We start from the raw sequence: 17,579 nt of genomic DNA, 5'->3' as shown, positions 1-17,579 counted from the left end.
TATCTATGATCTCCCAGAAGGCACAGAGAGTCTGAGTCTAAAGGGAGTAGAAACAGAACATATAAATTTCATTGGATTAAATCATGGAAGGACAATGAGTAAAGAGCTTGGTAATCTAGCTAGGTGGCTTAGTGCCTAGAGTGCTGAACCTTGATTAAGGAAGATCCAAGTTCAAATCTTGTCCCAGACTCCTGTACCCAGACTCCAAACACTTGTCCCTTCATGCAGAGGTCTGTTTCCAAGCTTGCTACAAATTTATGCTGGAATTTAGTTAAGTAGGTAACAAACCATGTTTGTAAGCCAAGAGTAAATGCATTTGTGAGGCAATGAATGAGGGCATTTCATGTTTTCTTAGTATGAGGTGAAAGCAGCAGCAACACTGGAAAGAGGACTAAGAGAATCTGACTTTAAAACCTTTTCTATGACCTTTAGTAGAACACCTAACCTCAAAGAGACAAAATTTCTTTTTGTTAGAAGAAAAGGGTTGGATTAGATCTATGGTCTCCAAGCTTTTTTGGATGTGCATGTCATCAGTAAAAAATGTTTGAGCACACATCCCTAATATATGTATAATGTTAGTCAATAAACTTAAAGTTTCCACTATGTATCAAGAACTGTGCTAAATTATGGGCATACAAAGAAAGGCAAAAGATAATTTCTGCTTTCAAGGAACTCAGTCTGTACTACTATACTAATGATTATGTATAATTCAAAATAAAAAAATAGAAATAAAAAATAAAATGAAAATGAAACAATAGTAGATCCCAGAGCCACTAGAAAACCACTGGAGTTTATTGAGTAGGGGAGAAAGATGTTCAAACCAGAGCTTTAGGAAAATTCCATGGACAAACGCTTATAGGATAGATTTTAGTGTTGGGACAGATTGACACGGGGTGGGGGGGACAGATTGCAATAGTTCAGGTGAGAGATAATGAAGAAATGAACTGTTGGGGTGGCTGTGTGAGTAGAAAGAAGGGATTGTGAACCTGAGTGTCCAGAAGAATGGTGGTATATTCTCAATAGTAATAGTGAAGTTTGGGGGCAGGGGGAATATAAAGAAATCTGTGATGTGATGCAATCCATTCATGCCTAGTCATCTTGTGTGATTCACTCTCCTATTCAGAATAAAATCAATTTAGGTTATCTAGTTTAAATACTAGTTTGTGGGACCATAAATTTGTGTTTAAGTGTTTTGTTTTTTTAAATAATGTTTCCCATTTGTACTTAGCATTATATTTTGCATCCTTGACTGTTTGGCAGTTATGCTGATCTGTGTCGGGCACTCTGCTATAAAACAATAAATTCACAGAACATTAAAAAAGTCTAACCTGGATAAATCTTACTGTTCACAGATTATCCTTTGGGAAAGGAGCAGCTGCTTCAAGGATGTATTTTACCTTTTGAATTTGATTTAAGCAAATGCAAAACTTGTGTAACTTCCTCAAAACCTTCACTTATTTCACTAATAAACATGATTTTAAAAAACAAACACTTAAACACAAATTTATGGTCCTACAAACTAGCATTTAACTAGACAATCTAAGTTGCTCTGCCTCTTTGGACCCACAGTAGCTATTAGTTTCTCCAAACTCAATTACAATCAATATATCAAATCATCATCAATTCCATTGTGTGAATAATGGATCACAATAAATGAGTCCCTTTTTTTCAGAACTTTTCTTGGCTTCTCTACAAATATGATCTAGCCTGGATTAAAAAAAAATAACAGGAATTTCTTGAAAGTCAGTGGTCCAAAATGCCAAATATGGTTATATATTCTACATGATCTTTAGTCACTGTTTCCATTTTTAGTTAGGATTTACTCAGATGATTTTCTTCAATTCACCATACAGGACAAACATGAAAGTTCTATCTATGCCTATAAGAACACTGGACAAGGCACCCTCGAAGAGAGCTTTGCCATTCTCATATGTAGCAATCTTCCTCCAGCAGTCAGGTGCCCCAGTGTACATGAAACCAGCTCCTTTGCCCTCAAATTACATTATCATTCCTTGCTTTATTGTATCAAAGGAATAGGAAAGCACACTGGCTACAGCAGTCACTGTTTGTGCAATCATTCAGCTTACCCTAGTGTCACTTTCTTGTAATCTGGAAGCACATTTTTTGCTATATCACAGATTCCAAAATAGTCTGCTATATAGATAATAAAAGCCAGCACTGTGTCATTGGAACCTTGATTCAAGCCCCAAATTCCATCAGTCTTGGTGATTTCCACAAGGCAGTCTCCCAGGTCTCTGAGTTCTCTTTTCAGTTTCAGATTTCCCAACATCTGCTACCAATTGGATTTTCAAAAAATCCAACAAGTAGACAAAGCAGTTGCACCACCAGAGGCAAAATTACCAGCATAATACCTCCCAAAGTGTGTGTGCTTGTCCACACGTCCTCCAATTACCTGCTTATTCTTAACCTTAAAGGCAAAGTTAAGGGCCTGGGTGGGGAAAGAATCTGATGGCATTTGCTAAGTTGCCCCACCAGAAGGAATGCACCCCTTGTTCCTTTGGAATTCAGACTATCCATTCTGCCTTAGTACTGTTTATCTTCATCAGACTGTTTATTTGCATGCTGAACCTGCTATAGTTCATTCTTCATTCTTTCAATCGGGGCCATCACAACCTAGAAGATAGAAGCAGGGAATCCCCCTGGCCAAGAAGTCTTTGGGGAAGGAAATGGCTTCTTCCATCATGATTACAGAGTGGGCAGGTGGTGGAGTTGGAGGCAGAGAGCCAGTGTGAAGGGTCTGAAAACTGGAGAACATTCTGCTACCTGCATAGCCCCTGGTTTTTATCTAATCAAACCTTAAGGAAGGTAGGCTGAACCTATATTTCCTTAGGAGAGGGAACTTCTAGGCAAGGAAACTCCTTCCAATGTGGGTAAATGCCTTTTCTGCAACTTATAACCTTAGAAAGTTGGCCAGAGCACAAAGAGGCTAAGTGACTTACTCAAGGTCACATAGGCAGGATGTGTCAGAGGGCAGACCTGCATCCAATTAGTCTTGACTTTTGAAGACTTTTGTGACCAGCTGACAAATAAGAGACACTTACATGCTATTGAGAGAAATGTGTCAAAAGGGAGATTTATAATGGGGGCAGAGAAATAATGATTTATAGTAGGAAAAAAGAGAAGGTTTGAAATAGCCCTTGTTAGAAGTAGGCAAAAAAAAGACAATGAAATATGAATAAAAATTTGGTGTCTAGCACTGAGACTCCATGAAGGAAAACTTCTATGAGGGGGATGATTTGACCACTGTTGGAAAAGATATTCTTTATATCCTAGAAGCCCTAAAAGACATGGAACCTTTTATGAAGGAAAATAAGAAGACTATAGCATACAGGAATGGGCTTTGGTGTGGTATACTCTCAGTTCAATTCAAAACAATATTCCATAGAAAAGTCAAAACAAAAACCTCTAGGATTTAGGGCTGAAAGTATTAGAAAGTTATTATAGTAGTTCTGATGAGAGATAATGAGGGATATGGGTCCAGATGTAAGTAGAAAGAAGGGGACAACAAAAGTGACATGTGTTATAGTGTAATATACCATCCCCTCTTCAGTTATTCCATCCCCACTCAATGCAGTATTATTAACTAGCTTTGGACCACTGCTAAAAAGAGCATTTCGCCTCTATGAACCACATTTTGAGGATGTACAAATTCTTTTATCTGAACTTTTTACACCCCAGGAACATAAAAACTTTATTGAGCAAACTAGAAAAGATTCCTCACTCATGATCTGGCCAGAAATTTTTGAAGATGTGGATTTTTCTAATCCAAGATCAATGACTTATCTAAGAAAATGCTGTGAGGATCTGTTGTAGGGAATGAAGCAATTATCAGAAGGACCCAATGCATGGGGAAAATTTGACTCATCATCCAAAGAAAAAAATGAACACCCAAGCACATCTATCAATCACCTTATAGAAAAAACTGAGGGACTGTTAGGCTTTAACCATGATTCAAAGGAATCAGAAGTACATGTGAGGAGACAACTTCTCAAGGACTGTGATAAACACTTGAGGGATTTCTTCAGGAACTATTAACCCAAATTTGACACCATCTCACTTAATGAACTTAGAGACACTGCCACCTATCTTCATGATAACAAATCAAGAAAAAGAAAAGAATGATCTAAAGAAAAAGCTCCAAGAGACCTCTGCAATATTAAGGCAGAAAGAATTAGAGGAGGTTAAGAACCTGGCTACAATTAAGACATTTAACAGACAAACCACACAGTATAGACAGACACCCCAAAGTCAACAGAGGGTGAAAAGAGATGCCAGGACTTGATTTTTGTGTTCTCGTCAAGGACAAATAGTGAGAAACTGCCCAATGAAACATCACTATAAATAGGTCCAAAATAAGAGAGATGGAAAATGTCAAAATGCATATTATGTGGGAAAAATATATAACGAAAACTATAGGAGACAGAACTCTAATAGCAAGCAGTATTGTTCTCACTACAGACTGAGAGAACAGGAGACCCCAGACCTGAAATCCATGGAAGCAGCAATAGCTTCTGGAGCAAAACCCCATTATTCAGAAGTTGTAGCAAGGAATAATCATTATACCACATGATGCCAGGCTCTAGCATTATCTAGTAAAAAAGAGACAAATGGGGGAGGTACCCCTGGGAGGAAAGATGAGGGCATAAGCATAAAGGGAAAAAAGGGAGATAGTAGAAAGGAAAAAGAAAGCATTAAATTTTTAGTGGTGAGAAACAGATAGTTGGGCAAGATGCCAAGGGAAGCAACTTAAGTACAAAACAAAAGTTTATAATTGAGATGAAGAATGAAATTGCACAGATATTAGCAGACATGAAACATGACATTTATGGTTCACAATACATGGGCACACAAAACTGCATGGAGAAAAACAAAGAACAGATTAAAACCTTCTTGGAAAAATTCTTAGCTTGCAGAATTGGTCTAGGGATTAGAAAATCAAACAAGGTTAGAAAATCTTTAAAACAGCAACTTAAATATCCACACCATTCTGAAATTCTAACCCTAACCCTAACCAAATGAGACATTATTGCAAGAAACATTGGAGCTGATACATTTATACATCTAAGAGGGGAAAGAAAGACAAATGAGGGGAGAACTAACAAATACAAAAGTCAAAGACTTTTACTCATGTCTTTTACTCAAAGACACCAGTTCTGGGAATGGGTTTAGCACAGATCAATGACAAAATTCCAATAACTGTCTATTCCCTGAACCAGAGACTGCAAAACAATTTAAGGGAGTGGGAACAGTAGAATCTTTGATAGAGAAACACCATCCAAGCAGTTCTCAAACTGAAATTAACACAAACACAAACCTTTCCTCTGAGCAAGCTGTTAGCTCACAGACAGCAGTGGTCCAAAGTGATACAAAGCTATTTAATAATACTGCATCGAATGGGAATGGAATAACTGAAGAGGGTCTGTATTAAAAAGGGAGGTTAATTTGTAATGGAGGGGTTCAGAATTTCAGTATAGAGATGGGAAAAGAGAGGAGAACCTACGTTCTCAAAGCAAGATTCAGGGAGACAGCTGATGTTTAGGGTTGGCTCAGAGAGGAGAGAGGGTTTGAAGATTTTCCCTCTTCTGCCTTCCCTCCTTAGCTAAAGCTGCTCTCCTCAATTTACTCTTGTCCTTCTTTTCACCCCTCTCTACTTGAGACCAAAGGGTCTTCCCTTGATCTGTTCGTTCACAGGCAGCTTGGGGAACAGATAACTATTTTAATGTTTTCTCAATCAGGATAATATAAAGGAATAACTGGCAGTAAAGAATGGAAAAAGGAAAGTGGGGAAAAGGGGTCCCTATCTCTATCTAAACCCTTTTCCTCCCTCCTCAAGTTTGGGGGAACTCAGGCCTTGGCAAATTGATCCCCCTGAGAGACAGTCAGGTTGACTCACCCCTGGGCAACAGGAGCTGAGGTAAAGTCTGCTCAGGTTTCTCTTCAGAAAGTCCCTTCAATTGGGAAGTGTTGGGGGGAAAGATTTCCAGTCACCAGCAGGAAAAGTGGGTAACCCTCAGGAGAAAGTCTTTTTCCCATCTTCTATCTTTGGCTTCTCAAGACCAAGAGCCACCAACTCCTCTACCAGCCAGAGTCTTCTCCTCCAGATTCCAATCCCTTGGGGCCCCTCCCCCAATGAGGTGATCAATTTCACACACTCCTCAGCCTGGCACTTTTTCTTTAGTGCCAGCCTCTGTCACACATATACTGTAGAGATAGGATTAGCAGCAAAATTTAACAATTCATTGGGATTGGGTTTGAAGAAAAGGGAAGTGTCAAGCATGACTCTAATGCATGAAATCTTGAATACTTTTTTTAAAAAAATGAGTTTCCATTGTCCATCAAGAATAGGTTCAGGGACTTTTAGCTGAATAAATTGCCCTGTGTTGAAATTTAAATTTAGTCACCAATCGGCCTGATCAATTAATACATTGGAACCTATTTGCACACATTTTTTTTACCTTAACTTCTGTCTTAGAATTTATATTGGTTCCAAGCCAGAAAAGCGATATGAGCTAGTTAATTGGGGTTAAGTGACTTGCCTAGGGTCACTGAAGTAGGAAGTGTCTGGGATTAAATTTGAACCCAGGTCTTCCTGATTCCAGGTGTAGTAGTCAATCCACTGAGCCGCTGTCCCCTGTTTGCATACATTTGATACTTTGTTATTTGAGAAGAAAACAGTCAAACCTTAGATATAGAACTTGGAACCCCCCCCCCAAGGCAAAGTGATCAGAAATTAGATGGAACACAATAATGTCCCCTCTATTAACTATTCAAGGGAACTGAGAGATATACTTCTAGCCCAGTATGATCTCTTTGAAGAGAGCAGAGTGATCTCCAACCCCAATCTCCTTTCTGCTCCTCTTCTTGGCAAGAAAAAAAGTTTCTCTTGTAGAAGATGGCGGGATGTGGGGATGGGAGTGGTGCATTTCTGTATGCTGAAAATTCCTTTTCATGACTTACCTTTGCTCATTCATTCAACAAACATTTGTGCCTATGATGTACAAGATTTAAAAAGATGAAAACTGATCTAGTCTCATCTTTCATGGCTCAGACAAAAGAAGCAGGATATCACTGTAGGGGAATGATTCAGGAGGGTGGTGGGTGGTGGGGCTGGACTTCCTCAGAGACTAGAGATGGGGAGGGGATGGAGTTTGTCTCTGGAAGCTCAGTTTCAGAGACCTGAGAAACCTTTAGCATGTTGGAGTTCTGATGACTAACACATCACAGATAAGAAGAACAAAGGCTAAGAAAACTTTTCTGGGTGAAGGAAAGAATGCTTGCTAGCTTGGGGAAATCAGAGTTGAGGGGAGCAGGATTTCTAGGGGCAAGATCTCTAAAGAGTGATGTTTATACAGCAGCAGTTAAATAGTAGAGGAGTAAAAATAGGAGGCATGGCTATTTGTGGCTGCTACTGACTCAGGCTTTGGGGCTTTCTGGACAGAGTCATCTGTTTATCTTCTATCATTCTGCTCTAGACTCCAATATAGGCCATGGCATCAAATCTGTGTCCCCAAATGGGAGTTGTTTATCTAAAATCACTGACCTGTTTTCATTCACTCTTCTTACTGCTTGTGAATGGAATCAGTGCGACAGCAGGCAGTTCTCCACAGAGTCCTAGTGGGATCCCCCTGGCTCCAGGACTTGGTGCTAACCTTAACTAGTAGCCATCAGAGCCATTCAATAAAAGTTCAGAGGTTATTTAGAATTAGAATTCCATGTGATGGTTAAAGGACTGGAGGCTACTAATTCCTATAGCCCTCCCTTCTTTTTCATTCTGAACCATTCTGAGGACTTCCCATCTTTCTGGATATTTTCAATTCAACAAATTCCATCAAGTTCCATTTTTTTAGTGATTTTTAAAATTTATTTAGCATATTTTCCCATGGTTACATGAGTCATGATTTTCCCCACACCTCTTCCCTCTCCCCTCCCAAAGCCAAAAAGCAGTTCCACTGGGTTATACATGTATCATTGTTCACAACCTATTTCCATGTTATTCATATTTGTGGTAAAGTGATCTTTTAACATCAAAACCTCAATCCTATTCCCATCAAATCATGTGATTGATCCATATGTTTTTCTTCTGCATTTCTACTCCCGCAGTTCTTTCTCTGGATGTGGATAGCATTTTTTCTCATAAGTCCCTCAGAATTATCCTGGGTCATTGCATTGCTGCTAGTAGAAATGTCCATTATATCGATTGTGCCACAGTGTATTAGTCTCTGTGTATAAGGTTCTAAGGAGCAGAACCAGCAGAAATATATTTATCTAATTAAAATTATATTCCTACCTAATCTACTTATTCAATGCTATCCCAATTAAATTACCAAAAAAAATTATTTTATTGAACTAGAAAAAATAATAGCAAAATTCATTTTGAAAAACAAAAATTCAAGAATATCAAAGGAAATAATGGGGAAAATGTTAAGGAAAGACCTCTAGCAGTTCCAGATTTCAAACTCTCTATATAGTAATAATTATTAAAACTATATGGTATGGGTTAAGGTAGAAAAAAGTAGGTCAGTGGAACAGATTGGATATGTAATAGTCATAAAAGATTATAATAACTTTGTGTTTGAAAAAGGTAAAGTTCGAAGTTTCAGGAATAAGAATTGTCTATTTGATAAAAATTTATTGGAAAAACTGGAAAGAAGTTTGGCAGAAACTAGATATGGACTAATATCTTATACCATTTACCAAGATAATGTCAAAATGGATACATGATCTAGGTATAAAGAGAGATAACATTAACAATTTAGAAGAACAGGGATCATATTACCTATCAGATTTATGGATAGGAAAAGAATTTATGAATAAAGATGAACTGGAAGGTATTGTGAAATGTAAAGTGGATAATTTTGAATATATGAAATTGAAAAGGTTTTATATAAATAAAAATATAAATTAATATAAATTTTAAAAAAATAATGTGAAAGGAACTTTATTTTAACTCAGTCAGTTACTTAGAGAGCTCCACCCTTTTAACTCAGTCAGAAACTTGTGAATCCTTCTGATAAGAGTTTACATCCTCAAAAGACTAGAGATGGATTCCACAGATACTGCCCTCCTGGACAGTGCTAGGCAAATTTGGAAGCTGGGATTGGTTCCCGTGAAGTGAGGGAGAGACAGGAAGTGACATGTAAAAAGGACTATAAAAGATCATGTCTTCCTGGATTCATCTCTCTTCTGGCTTGGAGACAATCCTGCCTTGGCTTTTGGAGGGGTGCTTTCTTTGAATTCTGTGTAGGTGAGTGGAACTACTTTCTTTCCCTTGGAGTCATTCTGCATTGGTGCAACTCTGGCTGAAAACACCACCAGGACTTTTGGCTGAGGATTACTGGGAAATCCATGTGGAGATCCGGACTTGGGGAAGCCCCTGTCAGGGACTGACACAGACTTCACCAGAGAAGGACTGGTAGGCTTGTTAAGGCTCTGTCTCTTTTCAACATTTCCCACTTCTGCTTTTTCTACCTTGTTGTAAATAAAAGCTAACAGTCATTTTGACTTAAGGGCTAATATTTTATAAACGGTGACCACTTTTATAACTCTCATATTGAATCAAAATCTAAATTCAAATCTTATACTAACATACACAGTATTAGAAGGAAATCAGTAAGTTTGGGGGAAATTTTATAGACAATATCTGATAGAGGTTTCATATCTAAAATATAAATAGAACTTTATCAAATATATGAGAATATGAGTCATTTCTCAATTGATAAATGGTCAAAAGATATGAATACACAGTTTTTAGAACTTGAAGCTATATATAACTTTATGAAAATGCTCTAAATCATTATTGATTAGATAAATTTAAAAAAAAAACAAATCTGAGATATTACATACCTATCAGATTAGTTAAAATTATAAAAGGGCAAAATGACAAATGTTAGAGAGGATATGGAAAAATAGGGACACTAATGTATTGTTGGTGAAAATGTGGACTGTAAGGGTAAAAATTAGGGTTATTGACTGAATCTATTATACTAGTGGTCTCCAGGAATTAAAATTCAATCCCAATAAAATACTCGAGTCACTTTGGGATTTTTATGGTGGTTTAATTACAATAGTAGGAAGAAATTAAGAAGAAGAGAGGAAAAGGAATTGGACTGCTCTGGCAAGCCAAATGGGAGTTGGAGGTCAAGGAAAGTAGGAAAGGAGGAATCAGTCACCTCACCACCAAGCTGCAAACTCCAAAACCCACCAAGATGCCAAGTACGCCGCCACAAGCTCCCAACGTGGAAAAAACTCAAAATCTCCAAGAGAGTGAGAGCCTCTGAAAAAAGAAAGTGACATGAAATATATAGGCAATTCTTTACATCACTTCCTGTGTCTCACATGTACCAATGGTAGCTTAAGCTTGGCTTAGGACAGCCCAGGGGGTATGCCAGTTGTTTCTTATTTTTCACTTGCTAGCACAGGTTGGTCATAGGCCATCCTCCTCAACACTTAATCCTTAAGTAGGGGTGTATACATTCATGGTTGCTAGAATTTCTAAAGACTAAGCAGGGTGGAGTAAATCTAAAATTCACAGAACTGATCCAATCATTTTGGAGAGAAAGCTGAAATTATACTCAAAGGGTTTTGGAACTGTGTATAACTTTTGATCCAGTTAATACTACTATTAAGTTTATCTCCTAAGATGATCAAGGCAAAACAGACCTTGCTATAGGAAGAACATAAGAAAAACATCATCAAATGAACTTTATAGTAAAATAAGAAATAGTATACTCAAACATGTAATTCACATGTACAGAAATAAATGCAGATACACACAAAGCAAATTTCTCATGGGCAATCTTTAATATTGTTGACTAGATATATGTGTAACTATCTTCAGGTTTATAAGTAACATCAAAATTTAGTCTAGTGACTGATCTCATGGATCTTGTTCTCTTCTCAGGATCCTTATAGTCTTGTTTATCTACACCTGGGCTGGCAATAGGGGCAGGTAAGTTATTGATATTTCATGCCTTATTAGTTTAATTTGTATTCTAGGAATCTCTTTAGCAGTTTTGGGTAGGAAAGGAGTTTCTACTGAGATAATATCTTCTGCCCTCTAACAAAATAGTCTTCCTCACTAGATACATCACTTTCTGTGTCTGTACCTGGATCAAAAAGTTCTTGTACAACTGGTAGACAATCTCTTTTTTTCTCAGCCTTCCCATTAATCCTCTTAAAGGCAATAAATTGTACTGAACAATTCTGACAGGGCCCCCTTCCATTCTGTGGGGCTATAGTGTCAACAGACAAGTTGCCCAGTCTCAATAATTTTATATGGCCCAATTTTCCATTAGTCAGCTAACTTCTCTTTTTTAAACTGATAAATGTTTACTGTTTAATGTAGGGAGATGATACACTTGAATCCTCAGAACCCTATCATCATCAATGGCTATGAAGTGAATCTAATCAGAGAAAAAGTTTGGGTTATATTTTTATTTTATTTTCCCCCAATTGCACATAAAATCAGTTTGCAACATTTTTCAAAGACTTTTGAATCTCAAATTCTCTCCCTCCTTCCCCATCTCCACCACGGGCCTCCACTGAGGTGGTAAGCAATCTTTTATAGATTTTCCATGAATCAACTAACTTCTGTCACAATTACCAAGGTTTCTCAGAAGAATTCTCTCTTCTTGCTACTTATAAATATCCTACTACAATTCTGAAAAAATTGGAATTAGTTCCAATCCATGCTAATGCTCTAGTGAGCATTGGAGGATCCAGACATATCAGTGCCAGAGAGCCACAGTGTCTTCTTTTCTATGGACACAAACAACTTCTTTGAGAATTTTAAGCTGTCCTCAAAGTATCCCAGGTATGAATAGTCTTAATTACTTGTTCAGTTGTGCCTGACTCTTTGTGATCACACTGGGGATTTTCTTGGCAGAAATACTAGTTTGCCATTTTTCTCCAGCTCATTTTACAGATGAGGTACTGTGGCAAATGGGGTTAAGTGACTTGCCCAGGGACACATAGCTTAGTTATTAAGTGTCTGGATCTGGATCTGAACTCATCTTACTGATTGCAAGCCCAGTGTTTTCCCACTATGCCACCTATCTGCTGTGTCCAGGGCTTTTCAGGGAATAATGGTACTTTTGGTGTGAGAGCTTGCTGAGCCCATGTCAGAGCTGCTTTCCATCTTCAGTATCCACTTGCCACCTGGCTCTCACCCGTGTTTCCAAAAATCTATAACATGCCCAGTGGCCACAATCTAATGAATTGTCTTGGAAGAGAGAATCAAAGTAGGTTGAGGGTACCTGATAGATCCCAGACCCATTGGCGAGTTAGAGGGATGTCTACCTCATGCAGAGGAAGATTTCTTTTGGAGGAGGGGACAGATGAGAACTATTTGTTCCCATGGCCTCATAAAGGTGGTGGAAGTAGGCACTGTGGAGCACTTAGAGCCTGTTCAAACACAGAAGAAGTCAAGCTTAGCCACCACATCCCAAGCCATCATCAATCATCTTGACTTTTGTCTTACCACTGGACTTTGATGACTCTGGAAGAGTAAAGCTGACAGGTTCGTGTATCTCTGCCTCAGTTCAATTTGTATGCAAGTCAAAATGCATCACTCTGATGTAAATTTGATCCTCCTTGAGTACAAAGGAAAACAATCTACCATCTGCCAACCCACAAACTAACCAGTCTTTATCACTCAAATCAAGTACAAGCCAAGTCAAAGACTTTAAAGATACTTATTTCAATCTCTGTCCTAACAATACTAGAAAATGATGGTAACTTCAGATCTACTGTCCAAAACAGCACTGCAGGCCATTTTTTACCATCTCCTCTACATGTGAGTCTTTCAATCCACATAGAATAGCCACAAACAGAATTGATTACGAATGTCAGCATGACTATCCTCAAAGCCAAAGGGGATCTCTTCCCCTGGCTTTGCCCTGCTTTTCTGAAGCTGGATCAGAAAAGATTTTAGCTTTTACATGACAAAGATGCATTCTTTTTGCTAGTACATGCCATATAAGCATGAGTATAGGATCCTTAATTATAACAAATATGAGTCTATTACTCTGATGATTTCCAGGGAGAAGGTTTTCATGTTCTCTATTCACTTGCTCCTCTGCATCTCCAAGGAGAATAGGAGTATGAACTGCTTTACCTCTCCCCTGATTCTCTCCAGGTCTGTGCCTATAGCCAGTGGTTCTCTTGGCTTGTTTATACTGCTGAGAAGCCTTGGGGTGTGCTGAAGCTGAGCCTTTCCTATGAGGAGTTCCTGTCTCACCTCAGACACTGTAAGTTACAGCTTCTCTGGCTGCATAGCTGTAATGGGGCATCTAAGTGGTACAATGGACAGTGTGGTGGGTTTGAAGTCAAGAAAACTTCTCTTCCTGAGTTCAAATCTGGTCTCAGACACTTACTAGCTGTGTGATCTCCAGCAAGTCACTTCACCCTGTTTGCCTCAGTTTCCTCATCTGTAAAATGAGCTGGAGAAGGAACTGGCAAACCTCGTTAGTATCTTTGCCAAGAAAACTCCAAACAAGTCAGAGGTGACTAAAAAACAACTAAACAAAAACATAGATCTAATCCAGCTGATACAGGAGTGTCATATACAAAGTCCTGGCTCAATTTTACCTGCATTCTCAGTATCATCCACAGTGCCTATTAGAATCCATCTCTGTTCACATTGCTCTACTCTGACAAGGCATTCAATAAGCTTTTCTAGTATTAGAGACAAAATTAGTGCAAGCCTCTTCTGATCTGCCCTATTCGTCTAGCAGCAAAATTTGTATACATTCATGCCATATGACATCTGGTCATATATCAGTGAGGTTATATTCCCTGCTCCTGTGGCTGGGACCTCCTCCCGATCTCTGTCAGTCTCATCATTTTGTTTAGTTCAGTACCCTTCCAACGTTTCAAGCTGATCCTTGCCTGTTCAACCAATGTCTCCCAGTATTGCTCATCTATACAGAGAAAATGCCGATCTGGGGTCTACCACTAATACCAGTTCATGTAGCCTCAGCTTTACTTGTGGATGAAGAGAAATTGTTCTTCATGGCATTCTGATTCTATGCCAGAATGTCTCTTTTGATTAGATTACGTCTTTAAGCAATTCGTGCTCCTCAGAGGTTAGAGTAGTATAAAATTTCAAGGAATTTCAATTCCTCAGACATCTCTGATGGCCAAAATCCTCAGACATGCCTACAAAAATTCCCAGAGTTTGTTTACTTCACCTAACAGTGGCCTTAAGTGTACATTTTTCAAATCCCTTTACTCTGCCCAATACCCTTAAAAGGACCTCATTCTTAAGGCCTGATTCTACTCCCAATTTTAAGGGACCTTGAGTTTTTCAACTGCAAAGGTTAGATAGAACCTCTCAACTGCCTTTGTTCTCATCTCTTCTAGAAATTGTTCTACAGGTGCCCACATTAATAGACAAATATTAATGCAAAACATAAATGTGCAACAGTATAGGTTCTAGTACATGGTCTAGTAGATTAATATTCTGTGCTTAAACAATATAATAACACAGCAAAAGACATGAAGTTGAATCAGAAAAACAATACCTATTACTTTTTGTGTAGCAATATGAAATAATTATTTATACATACAGTAGTATTCATACTTTCAAGAGACAACATATCAATAAACTTGGCAACTTGCCTAACAATATTTTCCTTCTAGCCTCAAGTTAAGATAAAGTCAAGTCAAACTGAGTAAGCTCATTACTTCTCAAAAAATAAAAATAATTACCCTACAGATCACAACCAGAAATAAACAAAACTATCTGTACCTCTTAAAGAGAAGCTGCTTCTGATAAAGAGAAAAGAAAAATTAAAAAAAGTATTTTCTAGAATTGGAAGATAAAATCATTTCTTGAGCCAAAAACAATCACAAAACAAATGCCTGAAATTTTAAAGTCAAAAATGTTTTCTGTCATTCATATTGCTAACCTATGGCAAAAAGTCTCATTAAAATGTGTGGTAGAGGCATGGAGAGAGAGAGGACTTGCAAGCCAAGCATGCAAGAAACAAGCTGGGGACCTGATCTGCAAAATCAAGGAGAAGGTTCCAAATGGAATGTTCCCAGGAGGAGGCAGTTGAGCTGGCTAGGGGGATGATCTGTTTTTGTCTCTCTCTCTGGGGTTTGACCGACCAGGAGACTTTGGCTCTCTGGGATTTTCTGACCAAGAAAGGAGGCAAACCTAACTGAAGAGGGAAGAAGCTGAGAACTATTATTTAGTTTCTGTCCTAGACTGAAGGACCCTTGAGGGGGGCTTCTGAAATTAGGCTGAGAGACCTTGGTGGCTTTGTTAAGAAGAAAAGAAGATTTTAAACAGTTGTCCTTTCTGACTGTCTTGGAGTCACATCTGTGACCGGACTGATTTCCCAAATTCCTCTTATCCCTCATTATATATTAGGGAAAACCTCATCCCTCTTACCTCAGTTTCCCATTCTGTTGTTTCCCAATAAACCCCTTACCTGAGAAAGAAAACAAGAGTATTTTATAGTCCACTCAGGGGGGAGGGAGGAAGCCAAAGGCTTCAAGAAGTAGGTGGTTAAGGGAGGGAGTGAGGGAGGAAGAGGATAGGAGGAGGTTAGGAAAATATTGATCTATTAGTCATCACTAAAGATCAGTAGGCAAACCCCAGAGCATTCCCCTGTGGCAGCATCCCTCTATCTGTAGCAGCATCTCTCTCTTTCTCTGAAGTGGTACCTTCTATCTCCATTGTAACTAGGTACCCTCAAATGTCCCCATACTATTAGAACCCCTCTAGTCTCAATCCATAGTACATTAGTTACAGCAACAAGAAATAGTCACACAGATTAACTTTTCTATTTCAAGTGCAAAAAGATAGATAAGGAATGAAGGCAAAAGAACTGCCATCAGAATTCACCATCACAAAAAGAAAAATGTTCGATAAAAATAATTTCTCCAAAATTGTTCTCAAAAAAATTGTGAGTATATACATTTAAATTATAAGCCTAGCCATAAGCTACAAATTTGCTTCTCTATTATTTTGGCTATATCCTATAGATTTGATATGTAGTGCATGCATTTCCATTATATTTTATATAAAATATTATTTTTTATAATTTTCCCTTTGACTTAGTCATTATTTAACAAATAATTGTTTTAGTTTCCAAGTAGACCTGTACATTTTATTAATTGTCATTATTAAATCATTTAATTTCATTATGATCTATAAATATAACGTACAAAATTTTTGTTTCCCATATATCTGTCTTCTCTGTGACTTAAGGTGTAATGATTTCTTTAGTACTTCTCATGTATGCTGAATAAATATATACAGTCTTTATTTTTTATTAAAGTATCTTCATATGCCTATTAAATCTAATTTGACTATTATTCAAGTTTCATAATGTCTCTATTATCTTTCTTTTATTGAATTTATCATTTTAATACTGGAGTATTATAATTTCCCACTTATTATTTTTTAGATCATAGACTTTATAGCTCAAAAAAGACCTTAGAGGCAATCAAGATTATCCTCCGATTTTAGAAATGAGGAGACTGACCCTCCGCCAAGATAAACTCAAAATGGGTGAATGACTTGAATATAAAGAAGGAAATTATAAATAAATTAGGTGAACACAGAATAAATAGTATACTTGTCAGATGTTTGGGAAAGGAAAGATTTTAAAACCAAACAAGAGCTAGAAAAAAATCACAAAATGTAAAATAAATAATTTTGACTACATCAAATTAAATAGTTTTTGTACAAACAAAACCAATGCAACCAAAATTAGAAGGGAAGCAACAAATTGGGAAACAATATTCATAACAAAAACCTCTGACAAAGGTCTATTTAATCATATTTATAAAGAACCAAATCAATTGTACAAAAATCAAACTATTCTCCAATTGATAAATGGGCAAGGGACATGAATAGGCAATTTTCAGTAAAAGAAATCAATATTGTTAATAAGCACATGAAAAAGTGTTCTAAATCTCTTATAATCAGAGAGATGCAAATCAAAACAATTCTGAGGTATCACTTCACATCTAGCAGATTGGCTAACGAAAGCAAGGGAAATTAATGAATGCTGGAGGGGATGTGGCAAAGTTGGGGCATTAATGCATTGCTGGTGGACTTGTGAATTGATCCAACCATTATGGAGGGCAATTTGGAATTGTAAATCTTGAAATTTCTCAGACTTGTGAATGTTAAAAATTTCCACATTGAGGAATCCTCCATTGGAACAAATTCCCTACTGGAAACATTCCCCATTTTGATATGAGAACTCGCCAGGATCAGAAATGGGAGGACCTCTACTCCACCCGTACTTAAGACTGTTTTAGGGGAGAAAACTCCTTGCTAAACAATGAAGGTACTTGGACCCATGCTTATAATAAGGCAAGGAGTTCTTTGAGCCATGCCTGTTTTTAGAATTGATACAATGGGATGCTAGGTACCTATAAAGGTCAGGCAGGTTTTCTCTTGATGGGATTAGTCGACACAGCAGTGTTTTCTCTGGTTCAGACTTACTGAGGGGATTATTCGACTTAGCTGGAATTCAGATGGGCTGTCTTTTAGAAAACATCTACGGTGATTGGTGGATGGAAGAACTTAGAGGAGG

The 17,579-nt window shown here is 37.8% G+C and overlaps 1 pseudogene; it reads right to left on the bottom strand.

The window, feature by feature from the left end:
- Window positions 1-1,712: 1,712 nt before the first annotated feature.
- On the bottom strand, window positions 1,713-2,704 carry LOC107651195 (ADP/ATP translocase 3-like; annotated as a pseudogene).
- Window positions 2,705-17,579: the final 14,875 nt, after the last annotated feature.

The sequence above is a fragment of the Monodelphis domestica genome, chromosome 2 (genome assembly GCF_027887165.1).
Source record: "Monodelphis domestica isolate mMonDom1 chromosome 2, mMonDom1.pri, whole genome shotgun sequence".
Classification (NCBI taxonomy): domain Eukaryota; kingdom Metazoa; phylum Chordata; class Mammalia; order Didelphimorphia; family Didelphidae; genus Monodelphis; species Monodelphis domestica.
The sequence above is the reverse complement of the archived record's forward strand: the minus strand, read 5'-3'. Positions and strand labels throughout refer to the sequence as shown.